General features: G+C 32.8%; 1 pseudogene; it reads left to right on the forward strand.

The window, feature by feature from the left end:
- The first annotated feature begins 2,860 nt into the window (after window positions 1–2,860).
- On the forward strand, window positions 2,861–4,116 carry LOC141550887 (phosphoinositide 3-kinase regulatory subunit 5 pseudogene; annotated as a pseudogene).
- Window positions 4,117–13,673: the final 9,557 nt, after the last annotated feature.

Here is a 13,673-nt window from a genome sequence, read left to right on the forward strand (position 1 = left end):
AGCTAGTGTCTCCTCTGGACTAAAGTAAATAAGACTGACAGCCAACTAAGGTCAGTTCTGTCCTATCCAAAAGTAATTTGATTCAGAGTGTTAGAACGTGTTTTACCTAGAATGGAAAGCTGAGGTAGTTTTGAAGTCTAATCTTCAAGGAAAATATGTTGAAAAGCTTTAGCACTTATAAGGGTCTAGATATTTCTCAAAAGGGAAGGATAGCTTCTATATTTCCCCCTTTTTAAGAACCTTTTGAATTTCGGATTGATTATGCAATTGAAACTCTGTAGCACTAGTAATTATACGATACAGGAAAAGAAAACTAAAGAACAAAAAAGGAAGCTTGAGCTATCATATTTAGAAAACATTTATATAGCATTTAAGTATAGGAAATATCTTAAGGTGAAATAAGACAGTAACTTGGAGTTAAACACTACAAAGATTTAGATAACAGATTAAGGAGTTTGTATTTAATTCTAGAGGAAATAGAAAGTTAAAATATATTCAGTTGTGATCAGTCTTTATTTTTGAAGAGTGAATTTGATATTTAGGAAATCATCAAAAGTCATTTTAAAATAAAATGACTGATCAAATTGGGCTATACTTTTAACACAAAACACTTTTTAAAAATGAAAACAAAGTATGATTGTTGGTTTTGAGACATTTCCTGTGTAGATTATAAATTGCATCAGAAGACAATTCCAAAAAGTTTTAAAATGTTTTGTACAATGAAGGGAAGCATCATTGGAATAAATGTATTACCATACAAATCAACTATTATGAAGAACAAAACAATCGTTTACATGTACAAACTTATGTATGCTTATTAAAAAGCTGTCTCATGACTTGTAAGTGCCTGACCTTTGTTATTGAACAACTGCCCCTAGAGACAAGAATCTGTGTTCTTACATCTGAATTAAGATATTCCCTGCTTTTTAAATTACATGCATGTATATGTATACATATATATGCATATATATTAAACAAGATAGATATTTCGTGTGATGTATAATATACATCACATAGATATACATATATTGCTATATGGCTTCTTAGAAAATTTAAACATAAATCTATAACAATGACTTAGAAGAGAGCAAAGAGTTTATTTCATTCAGTCTGCTCCATGAAGGATCATCAAGTTTAAACTAACTTACCCAAGTTAATAAACTCATAAGAGGCATGTAATCATGTCCAACTTTCCATGACCCCATTTGGGGTTTCCTTGAAAAAGATTCTGAACTTGTTTGTCATTTCCTTTCTTAGTTCATTTTATAGATGGGGAAACAGGGTTAAGTGACTTGCTCATAGTCGCACAGGTAGTATCTGATGCTGAATTTGAATTGAGTTCTTCCTCCAGTTCCAATTGACCAATTATGGACAGAATCAGCTACACCCAGAGAAGAAACACCGGGAAATAAGTGTAAACTGTGAGCATTTTTTGTTTTTCTTCCCAGATTATTTTTACCTTCTGAATCCAATTCTTCCTTTGCAACAACAACAACAACAAAATTCGGTTCTGCACATATATATATATATATATATTGTACCTAGGATATACTATAACATATTTAATATGTATGGGAATGCCTGCCATCTAGGGGAGGGGGTGGAGGGAAGGAGGGGAAAATTCAGAACAGAAGGGAGTACAAGAGATAATGTTGTAAAAAAAATTACCTATGCATATGTACTGTCAAAAAATGTTATAATTATAAAATTAATTTAAAAAAAAGAATTGAGTTCTTCCTGACTCTATGCCAGAGCTCTATCCACTCTACCACCTACCTGTCCCAGTGAGAAATATACTTATTACTAAAACTCAAGTTTTTCGATTCCTATTTCTATATATAGTTTCTAATTTCTTACCTCCAAATAGCCCAGCCCCCTTTCTAGATGTTTTATCCTACTCTTATGTCCCTTTTTTTCCCTTTCATGATTTACAGTGTTCTAAAAAATCAAAACACTTTCTTCCCATTTTATCATCTCTAACGATTAGGGCAGAGGCAGCATAGCATAATGGATAAAATGGGCCTTGGTGTCAGGAGGACGTGGGTACAAGTATCACCCCTGTCATATAACATATTACTCTAGGCAAATCACTTAACCTCTCAGCTCCCTAAGCAACTTTCTAATGCTGAAAATTACAGAACAGTGGCTGATTTGCATTTTAAGTCGGATACACCAACTAAATTATAACTCCAAATCTTTCCATTTATTTCTCCCCACATGAAATGTTTTTTCTCAAAATCAGAGGAGTCTAATTCCAAAAAAAACCCCAAACCTGAACCCTAAATTGCCTATATAATATATATATGTGTGTGTGTGTGTGTGTGTGTGTGTGTGTGTGTGTGTGTGTGTGTGTATGTGTGTGTGTGTGTGAATATATATATTTTAAATAGTACAAATTCTCAATAAAAGTCAATGAACTAGTTCTCTCCAGGGCTTATATTTGAGGATAAAAAAGGCTGATAATAATAATCATGCAAGAAATTTAACAAGGTATTGAGTCATTCAAATCTCTTTTTCCAGTCTGCTTATTAACTTACCTAAGGAATTTAGCTGTGCAATTTGTTGTTTTCAAGGGTAAAAAAAACAATATTCAATTGATTTTAAAAGCTTTAAAGTAGTATATTTTAAGAGACCTGAGCCCTTAAACAAATAACACAGGGCATAATATCACAGATGTAATAAACAACATAAAAAATTAATAAGTTGAAATTCAGCCAGTGGCAGTTGACTGTAGGAAAGGTCTAAGATCAGTAGGTTGGGATCGAAGAATAGCAACAGAGATTGTAGCCAGAAAACGAGACAGGAGATATTCCACCTCAAGGATGGGCAAAAGTGCCCACCCAGGGCAAATAGGCAATGATTCACACCACTTTTCCAGTAGACTGGGAGTCTATACAGCCCTTTAAACATGCTTTTCTCACCTTCTTCCTGTTCCCAATATTCTTTCTCCCCCCAGACAGCTAGCTTTCAAGCTGCTTTCTGTACATTATCAATATTGGAGGTCCTTCTGTAGTGATAAGGAGAGCTCCAATTGCCTGTTTATGGTCTTTGGCTCAGACTAGATCTCATGCTATATAGCAACTTTGGAAGTTAGAAAGCAATTATCCACTCCTAACATGGCACTTTATCTCTATTCTTCAAAATCCCAGTAAAATGAAGTTAGCAGCCTACATCTAGTACCTCTCCTGCTTATCCAAAACCAGTCCGACCTCTTGTTCCCAATTCCCTAAGACATCTGGCTCCAGTGCACATCCTTTTGCTCTGTGGGACGACAGCACCAAAGAGATTTCCCATTACCTCAGAATTTGGGGTCCCTGGTAAGAACATAATGTGCCAGGGCTGATGCCGCTGCCCGCCCATGTCTTGTGCCAGCAGAGTTTGAAGCCTGTGGCTGGACCACTGGAAAGTGGTGATGGACATGCTGCGTTATTACTACCAGTTTGCCACAAGACCAGTTCTGCTGCAAGTCTATCAGATCTCTAGAGTTGATCTTCATCAGTGGAAAGAAGAATAAAGAAATTTTTACTGCTCCAGGGAGCTGGGTCACCCAATAGCTATCCATGCTATCAAGGCTTCTGGTCCCATGTATAATATAATATATATGTATATAATATATAATGAACAGGTGGACATTCATGGAGGCTGAGAAGCCATCTCTCTCACAATACAGATTACCTATAGGAAGAAGGCCATTACTGGGTGTGCCCCCTGGAACAATATGGAGAAAGTGTGTACCTCTGCCAACCTTAATAAGGCTTAGAGGAAATTGGAGGAGCTAGATTTTAATATGGAATCTTTGACCTTGACCCTGGCTGAGATGGTAAAGAAACAGAACTCTAAGCCCAAGAAGTCCAAGAAGGCCAAAACCAAATGAACACATCACAGATTAAAGTGAAAAATATACAGATCACAGGCTCCAATAGCTGCTCCTTTGATGTTTGTCTGGATCAGGACGAGTGAAAAATCAGGTGTGAAGTTTCTCCCTGCTACAAATCTGAAAACAGCAATCTTTGCCCACAATCCCAGAGACTTCCCTTCCTGCCACCTCAAAATGCAAATGATCTCTGTTCCTTGCTATGTTTGCCCATCTCGGCCTTCATTGGACCACTGCCCTAACATATCAAATTTAACATTTCCATCTGGATTTGACATATCACAAGCAAGCATGGACCTCCAATTCCCAAACAGAACCCTCCCAACAGAACCACGGCTAGTAATTGTGTTTCTTCTTACAGAAGATGGAATTCACTATCAGTCAGTTTCTACTTGGGATCCTGATGTTGTTTTAGTTTAGTTTGTTTTTTTTTTTTTTTTCCCCAGCTGGAAAAGGGCAAAAATCTTTGGGAGATACTTTCTTCAGCTCATATAAATATGCTTTGTATGGGAGGGGAAAGAGAGCTTGTGAAGATGGGTAAGAGAAATATAGATTAAGACTATCTTCCTTTCTCACTATGTAGGTAAATGGCTTCAGGCAAGTCAATTAGCCTCCCTCTAGGCCTTAGTTCTCTCATAAACAAAATGCAAAATACCTTACTACTCCTTAAAGCTAGGCCCCTGGAACATAAAATCAGTCTCTAAAATCTAAGAATTTTCTCAGGGACTGGCTGTTCTTCAGTTATGTGCTTGGCTGATGTATACCCTTTAAATACCCTCTCTGGAAAGAGAGTAGAGAACAAATAGGGGGAGATTATATCCCAGAATACTATTCAGACCCCACCCCACTGCCTTTATAGTAGTCTATAAGAGTGCCTAGAATTATTTTAAAGATTCGAGAAAATATGAGAGAGATATAAAGGAATTTATATTATAATTGGATAGACGAAAATATATTTGACATATATAATATATGCAACAATAGATTAATAAAGTGGTTAAATATATAGTTATTAATTAAGAATATAATGAAGAATTAATGGTACTTAAGTCTAACTATAAAAAACTCACTATTGTGGGGATTTTGATCTAAGGCAACTCCATCTCAGCCTGATCCAAGGTGATTTATTAGAAATCACCAAAAAAAAAAAAATCTTGTTATACAAGAGCTTCATCTTTATCAAGGTCCTGTAACATGATTCCAGGACTTTATATTTACATTCTATTATACTGTGTCACTCTTTACATACAAAGGATGCACATAATGGATATTTTGTTCCTTCCCCAAAGATCCTTTTGGAAGAAAGGGGACTACAAACCAGACTGGTTAGCCTGGAGAAAAGAAGTATTTAAAGGACTATCATGTCAGAGTGGGTTTAAGGGAGTAAGCTTATTTTATCTGATCACTGAAGACAGAACTAGGATCCATGGATTGAAATTGTTGAGAAGCTAATTTTTACATGATCTGAAAAAAATGTTTCCTAACAACTCTAAATACAATAGGTATTTAATAATATTTATTATATTTCATTGTATACACAGAAAAATATAACATAATGGATAAAGTCTGGGAGACCTACTTTCAAAGTCTTATTTTTGATATCTCCTGCTATGTGAATCATTTAACCTCTCAGTGACCCAGGCAGCCTCTAGAAGTCTTAAATTTGCAGAACTACTCTCGATCTTCAGTTGTTGAGGGAATTTCCAAATGGGGGGATTTGTACCAAGGAGATCATGGTTCATTAAAAAAAATTATCCAGAAATGAAATAGATTCCCTGGGGTGGTTAGGACTTACACATCTCTGGTGGACTTTATGCAAAAGTTACATAAACACTTATGAGAGATGATGTAGAGGAGATCCTTTCCTAGGTATGGGTTAACTTAAATGACCTCTGACTTCCCTTTCATTTCAGATATTTTGTAAATTCTGATGGAATTTAAAATTAAAGTCCATCCCTTAATTGAGATATATCTTAAAGGTAGAAAGTAGGTTTTAGTGAGGTAGAAAGGAGAGGAGGCAAGACCAGAGAAGGGAGGAATATAGAAGTAACAACTGGGTACAGGATTTCTTCTCTAATTCTGAGTAATTTTTGTAACTTTAATCCAATCATTATTTATTAAAGTATCAAATTTATGCCCAAAAAAAGTCAAATCTGCAGTGTAATGGAGTAGTTAGGAGAAAATGAGCAATAATATCTTGACATTTATTTGCAAACACTTGTGCTTTCTTCATTTGACCCAGATGCTCCAGAAAGTGTTGTGCATGTATAGTCATGTTACAAATTTGCTATGGTACTAATGCATTTTAAAATGTAGAATGTGTTCATGACAAAGTACAGCTGATAATCATTTAGTACTTCAGAGTTTGGTTCTGTACAAAGGTCTGTTGAAGAGAATAATAAAAATAGTTATCTTTTTAAGTCCAAATGATGAAATATGATTATAGAGTTAAATTTCCTTCTTTAGGAAAAGCTAGACCCTAACAGCCAAGCCAGACTAACATAGTCTCTTAAATCTCAATTGCCTTTAGATTTAGATTATGATTTAATCAGATAATTTAGAAGAATAAAACAATCATAAGATTATAAGACTTTTCAAAAGGCTAAATTTTCTTTTTTGGCAGAAAAGGAGTTAACCAGAGACTAAGTTCCCCTTTCTGGAAGCCCTAGGTTAAGTTCCTCTTCTCAATCTTAGTGAATAAGTTCCCCATTTCCTTAAACTAGAATCTAAGTTGAGTAATAGAATCTTCTAAGGAAGTTGGAGTCAGCGGAGTTGATTACTGACTAGAAATTCCTCTTGCCCAGTACACTTTCTGGTTACAAAAGGTACTACCTGCAAGTGAAAAACTTCTAGGTAGGATTACCTGGGGAACACTATCTAGTCCTTGACCTGCCTTTCCCAATTGAATTATGGTCAAAACAAGTTTCTTTCATTTTTAAAAATTCTTTTTTTGCTATAAAAATCAGGTTTTTTTAAAAATCACTCCTTGTTTCTACCTCTGAGAAATCAGTTGACTTGATTTATTATGTACGTACTATTTTGTAAATTAAATGGTTTGGTAACTTTGTCCTAAGTTTTCTTTTTATTTCAGATAATTATTTTTAACATTGGTATAAGATAGTGGAAGAGGAAGTATCCCAATATTTTTTATTGAAGTACAATCTGAAAATTATAGTTTAGTGAGCTTAACTTTGACTCCTAGGGGATAAAATTGTAGAACAGAGCATTTTAAAAAAGAGTTGTTGGACAGTTAGAAAGGGAAAGATTATAAAGAACTGACATTGCTTCATCAAAACCAGGTCATACAAGACTAATCTCATTTATTTTTAATAGGATTGCTAAATTATTAGAAAGGGGTAGGATGTTGTAGATAGAGGTAACAAATTTTAGCAATATTTTTATGATGTATTTTATACTCTTACAATGAAGAAGGTGGAAAGATAGGGTTAAGAGAATAATACCACCAGATTCAGAATCAAATTAGATTCAGAACTGGTTGGAAGAACAGATTCAAAGAATAGGTGTTAATGTCAATGTAACAGGAGTGCCTTACTCTTTTGGAGCACCCCAGCGATCTCTGTTTGATACTGTGCTTTTTGACATTATTTATTAATGACTTAGATAAAGACATAGATAGCATATTTATCAATTGTGTTCATGGCAGAAATCTAAGAGAGATAACTAATACAGTGGATGACATTCAGGTTCCAAAAGGCAGGATTAAATCTAATATAATAAAATTATTATATATATATATATATATATATATATATATATATATATATATATATTTTTTTTTTTTTTTTTTTTTGCTGAGGCAATTGACTTGTCCAGGGGCACACAGCTAGGAAGTGTTAAGTATCTGAGGTCAAATTTGAACTCAGGTCCTCTTGACTCCAAGGCTAGTACTCTATCCACTACACCACCTAGCTGCCTCTAATTTGATAAAATATAAAAGATATAAATGAAACTTCTGTATTTGGTATAAAAAATTAACTTCATAAACAAAATTCATAGTTATGCAAAAATTGTTCTGAGAAAGGTTCTGGGAGTCTTTAAAGAGCTGCAAAATGAGTATGTATCAGCAGTGTGATCTGACAGTCAAAAATGATCATATGAGATTGAGCTACATTAAGCAGCACATCACTTCCAGAATTAGGGAGGTGATAGTTCCATTATACTCTGCCCACTTCAGACATCATTAAGATTATTAAATTCACTTCTCAGTAGTAAGAATGGAATATGGGAAGGGGAGAAGGGTTATAAAAGAAAAGGCATATATTAGAGGAGGGAGCTATCAATAGCAAAACACTTATGTAAGGTAAAAGGAGAAAGAACAGAACACATAGGGGAAATACAGTTAACAGTTGTAATTGTAAAAAGAATTTTGAAGCAAGTTTCTCTGATAAGGTCTCATTTCTCAAAGAGGGAAGAGAGTCAAATGTATAAAAAATAAAAGCATAAGAAACTGGAAATTGAATGAAACTCCCATCAGTTGGAGAATGGCTGAATAAATTATGGTATATGAATGTTATGGAATATTATTGTTCTGTAAGAAATGACCAGCGGGATGATTTCAGAAAGGCCTGGAGAGACTGACATGAACTGATGCTGAGTGAAATGAGCAGGACCAGGAGATCATTATGCATGGTTACAGCAAGATTATATGATGATCAATCCTGATAGATGTGGCTCTTTTCAACAATGAGATGATTGGGCCCAGTTCCAAAAGGTCTCATGATGAAGAGAGCTATCTATACCCAGAGAGAGGAGTGGGAACTGAGTGTGGACCATAACATAGCATTTTCACTCTTTTTGTTGTTGTTTGCTTGCATTTTGTTTTTTTCTCATTTTTTTTTCCTTTTTGATCTGATTTTTCTTGTACAAGATAATTATATATATATATATATATATATATTGGATTAAGTATATATTTTAACATATTTAATATATATTGGTGTTATGGGCCAGAACTCTGAACTTGAAACAAAGGATTCTTACAAGGTGCTAAGTCAGTGGAATAGACAGAGAAAATAGTTATCTAATTTAGCATTGTTCAGTATGATTGATTTAATCCTACAAGGAGATGTTCTGGGCCAGAACTTGAAACAAGGTACTAAGTGGAATTGAGGAGACAATGGTTAAATCTAGTTTAGCATTGATTTAATTCTACAAAAAAATAATGGTTTCCTAGTGATGTAATAATTGGTGTGAACTCAGTGTGGGGCATATAAGCTAGGAGCTTTAGCCAAGAGAGAGATTCAGAGACAAGCGGACAGAAGGCTGGAGACTACGGGTTAAGATTTCATTACTTGCCATATACGGGCAGGGGGGAGAGAGCAGGGAGAAATTGGAACACAAGGTTTTTCAAGGGTCAGTGTTGAAAATTTATTCATGCATATGTTTTGTTTAGCAAAAAATAAGAGCCATACCCCAATTGATAAATGATCAAAAGATATGATCTATTTCCAAAGGACTAGAAATTCATGCACATGCTTTGATTTAATAATACCACTACTAGATATGAATCCCAAAAGAGTTTTTTAAGGGAAAGGACTTACATGTACAAAAATATTTATAGCAGTTCTCTTCTCAGGACTAAAAAATTGGAAATTGAGGGGATGCCTATCAATTTGGGAATAATTGAATAAACTGTGTTATGTGAGTGTGATGGAATATTATTGTCTTATTATAAATAATGAGCAAAATGCTCTCAGAAAAAGTCTTCCATGAGCTCAAAGTGAAATGTACTATGTACAGAATAATAGCAATGTTCTGGGATGATTAGCTGTAAATGACTTTGTTGTTTTCAGCAATATAATGGTCCACTCCTTCTCTGAAGGACTTATGATGAAAAATACCCAAAGAAAGAACTGATTATGTTGAATGCATATTAAAGCATTCTCTCTCTCTGTTTCTTTTTTCCTGAGAGTTTTTCTTTTATGGTAGATGATCCATGTTTTCTTTCACGACATGATTTTTATGTAAATATTTTGCATAACTTTACATGTCATTTCTTAATGAAGACTAGGAGGAGGGATAAGGGAGAGAATCTGGAACTCTAAAGTTTTAAAAACAAATTTTTAAAAAGGGTTTTTAAATGTAACTGGGGGGAAATATTAAACAAATAAAAATTTTTAAAAAGCCTCAGGGTGACTTGAAAGCTATTTATAAAGAGATATGGAGGGAGCTTAAGATTTGTTCTGTTTGGTCTCAAAGGGTAGAACGAGGAGCAATTGGTAGATGCTGCCAAAGGGCAAATTTAGATTTTGATATCATGAAAAATTTCCTTACAAATTTTACTGTCCAGAAATAGGATGGACTACTTCAGAAGGTAGTATATTCCCCTGCCTTGAAGGTCTTCAAGTAGAGAGTATGCGACCACTAATTGGATTGTTATAATAAGAATTTATTTCATGTATGGGTTGAATTAGATGGCTGCTGAGATTCCTTCCAACTCTCAAATTCTCTAATTCTAATTTGAAGTTTAGAAGACTTGTATTTGTTTTTGTATTTCAAGATAAAAGAAAATAATTAAATTTATTCACTCCATAGTAAACTTGGAGAGTTTTTATATCTTAAAAAAAAAACTTTTTTAGGATGTAGATATTTGCTATCATCATTTACACAATTTGGCATAGAGTCCACACTATTTTGACACATTTTACATTTTTAAACTATCATAAAACTACACTTTTATCACATTGGATATGAAGCATATCTTTAAAGACTTCACTTTTCTAAGTTCAGGCTTGACTATAACCCATAAGTTTTCTTTCTTTTTTTTATATAATACATACTTCTATATATCAGTTCTTTCTCCAGAGTTGAATATTATCTTTCTTTGTAGGTCCTTTGTGATATATTTAATTAATAATATTACTGAAAATAGCTTAGTTATTTAATTATTCTTCAAACATATTGCTATCACTATAAGATGTTCTCTTGTTCATTTCATTCATTATTTCAAGGAAATTTTTCCATTTTTTTAAAATCACCTTGCTCATCATATCTTACATTTCTAACCAAAAAGAAAAAAAATTTGGTAATTCAATTGGAATGGCACTAATCAAGTGAATTAGTAAAGATAGAATTGTCATTTTTATTATATAATCTTGATCCACCCATGAATAATTAATATTTCTCCAGTTATTTAAATCTTACATAAACAGTGTTTTATAATTATCTTCATTTAGTTTCTGGGTTTGTTTTGATGGGTATACTCCCAGGTATTTTATATAGTCTACAGTCATTTTAAATGAAATATTTTTTACTCTCTCTTCTTACAGGCCTTTGTTGATGATATATAAAATGCTGATCATTATGTGACTTTATTTTATATTCGGATTCTTGCCTAGTTGATTTAGCCATGCCTATTTCTCCATGACTAGATTTAGGTCTGACACTCTATTTACTATGTCACCTAATTACCCCCTATCCTTCCATTTTGCTAAAAAAAATTACTGTTTCAATTAGCTTTCTATTTCAATTATTAGGATTTTTCAAGCATATCATATTAGATATAAAAGGATAGTTGTATTACTTTGTGGTACTTTATGATTCCTTCCACTACTTTTTCTTTTATTATTATCATTGCTAACATTTCTAGTACAATACTGAATAAAACTGGTTATGGTAGGCACCTTTTTTCTCATCTTGTTGAAAAGGTTTCTTGCTTATCACCATTATAGATCATGCTTGCTAATGGTTTTAGAAAGATGCATTTTATCAATATGATTTTATGGAAAAATCAGTTTATATCTGTGCTTTCACATGGTTCTAATAAGAATGCATGTCATATTTTGGCAAAAGCTTTTTCTGCACCTATTGAGATAATCATGATTTTTATTATTTTGTAATTGATATAATCAATTATGTTAATAATTTTCCTCTTATTGAACTACCTCTGCATTACTGATATAAATCTCACTTGGTCACAATGCATAAGTTTTGTGACATTGTTATACACTTCTTATTAGTATTTTATTTAGGATTTTTGCATTATTTATTATAGAAATTGGTTTGTAATTTTCTTTCTCTTTTTTTGTTTTTCCTAGTTTAAGTATGAGGGTAATATTTGTTTCACAAGAGGGGGTTCTGTAAGACTCCTTCTTTGTCTATTATTCCAAATAATTTATTGCTTTAATTTCATTTTCATTAGGGGTATATTCACTCTTATGAACTTTGATACTAGTGACTTAGTTTTCTTCTCTCTTTAAGTCATATTAACTAATGATTATGATTTTTTTATAAAACCAACTCAGTTTTATTTATAATTCAATATTTATACATTCAATTTTATTAATTTCACCTTTAATTTATAAAATTTTCAATTTAGCATTTAGTCAGGGAATTTTAATTTGTTCTTTTTTTAGTTTTTCTTAATAGGATATCCATTCATTGATCTGCTTATTCTCTATTTTATTTATGTAAGCACTTAAGGATATAAATTCTCCTCTAACTACTGCTTTTGCTGCACCTCATGTATTTTGGTATATTGTTTCACTATTATCATTCTCTTTAATAAGATTATTATTTCTATAATTTTTTCTTTAACTCACTAATTTTTTTTAATATTGGGTATTTAATCTAATTTTGTCTAACCATGGAAACATGGTCCTTTATTCATGGTTTATTTATTGAGTTATGATATGAAAATGATGCATTTGATACTCTGCTTTTCTACATTTAATTATAAAAATTTTATGTCCTAATAAACAATTTTGTGCCATGTACTATGTGTAACTAAGAAAAATTTAGGTTCCTTCTATTTCATTCAATTCTGTCCAGACATTTGTCATTTCTAGCTTATTTGCTATTCTATTAATCTTCTTAAACTTCTTTGTTATTTATTTTTTGTTAGATTTACATAGTTCTGAGAGAGGAAATTTGAAGTCCTTCACTATTATGATTTTTCTATCTATTTCTACTACAATTCATTTACATTTTCATTCAAAAATTTTGGATGCTATAGCATTTGGTGCATAAATTTTTAATATTGATAGTATTTCAATATCTATGGTACCTGTTAATATCCTGTAATTTCCCAGCTTAACTCTATTAATTCAATTACTACCCCTCATTTTTTTTACATTACTGAAATATTTTTAAAAATCTATTCTAACTCCTTATTTTTACTCTATGTGTCTTTCATTTTTTTAATATGTTTCTTATAAACTACATATTGTTGACTTCTAGTTTTTGATCCATTTTGATTTCAATATCCATTTTATGAGTGAGTTTATCCCATTCCCATTAGTTACAATTGCTGGTTGTGTATTTCCCTCCATCCTATTTTCACCCACTACTTATTCTTTATCACTCCTCAGAAATCCAATTTACTTCTGACCACTGCCTTGAATGATCTGTATTTGAATTCTGTCTCAGACACTTTCTAACTTTGTGATCCCTGGAAAAACACAAATCTCTCAAAATCTTCCTCATCCACAAAATGATGTGGTTGGACTCAACATTTTAGGTCTTTTCTTATTTGGTGAATATCTGTCATGACTAAGGGTAACTAAAGATTCTCCAAGGAATCAAATTTAGATAGTACCAACAGCACTTCCTTCGCTCTACTCACATCCCACCATGCTATCCACATCCACAGTGTGTCATCAGCTTCCTCAGTTTTGTATTAGTGTTCTAAGCATCTTTATTTCCCTCCCTTAGTGTGATATTCCTCATGCTCCTTCTGAGACCACCTTTTGTGCTTTTTTCTCACCCTAATTATGTTTGTTTGCCCCATTTACAAAAATCCCTAGTAATATCTTTAGTAAATAAATATTCAGTTTTCACT

This window comes from Sminthopsis crassicaudata, chromosome 1, assembly GCF_048593235.1.
Source record: "Sminthopsis crassicaudata isolate SCR6 chromosome 1, ASM4859323v1, whole genome shotgun sequence".
Lineage (NCBI taxonomy): Eukaryota > Metazoa > Chordata > Mammalia > Dasyuromorphia > Dasyuridae > Sminthopsis > Sminthopsis crassicaudata.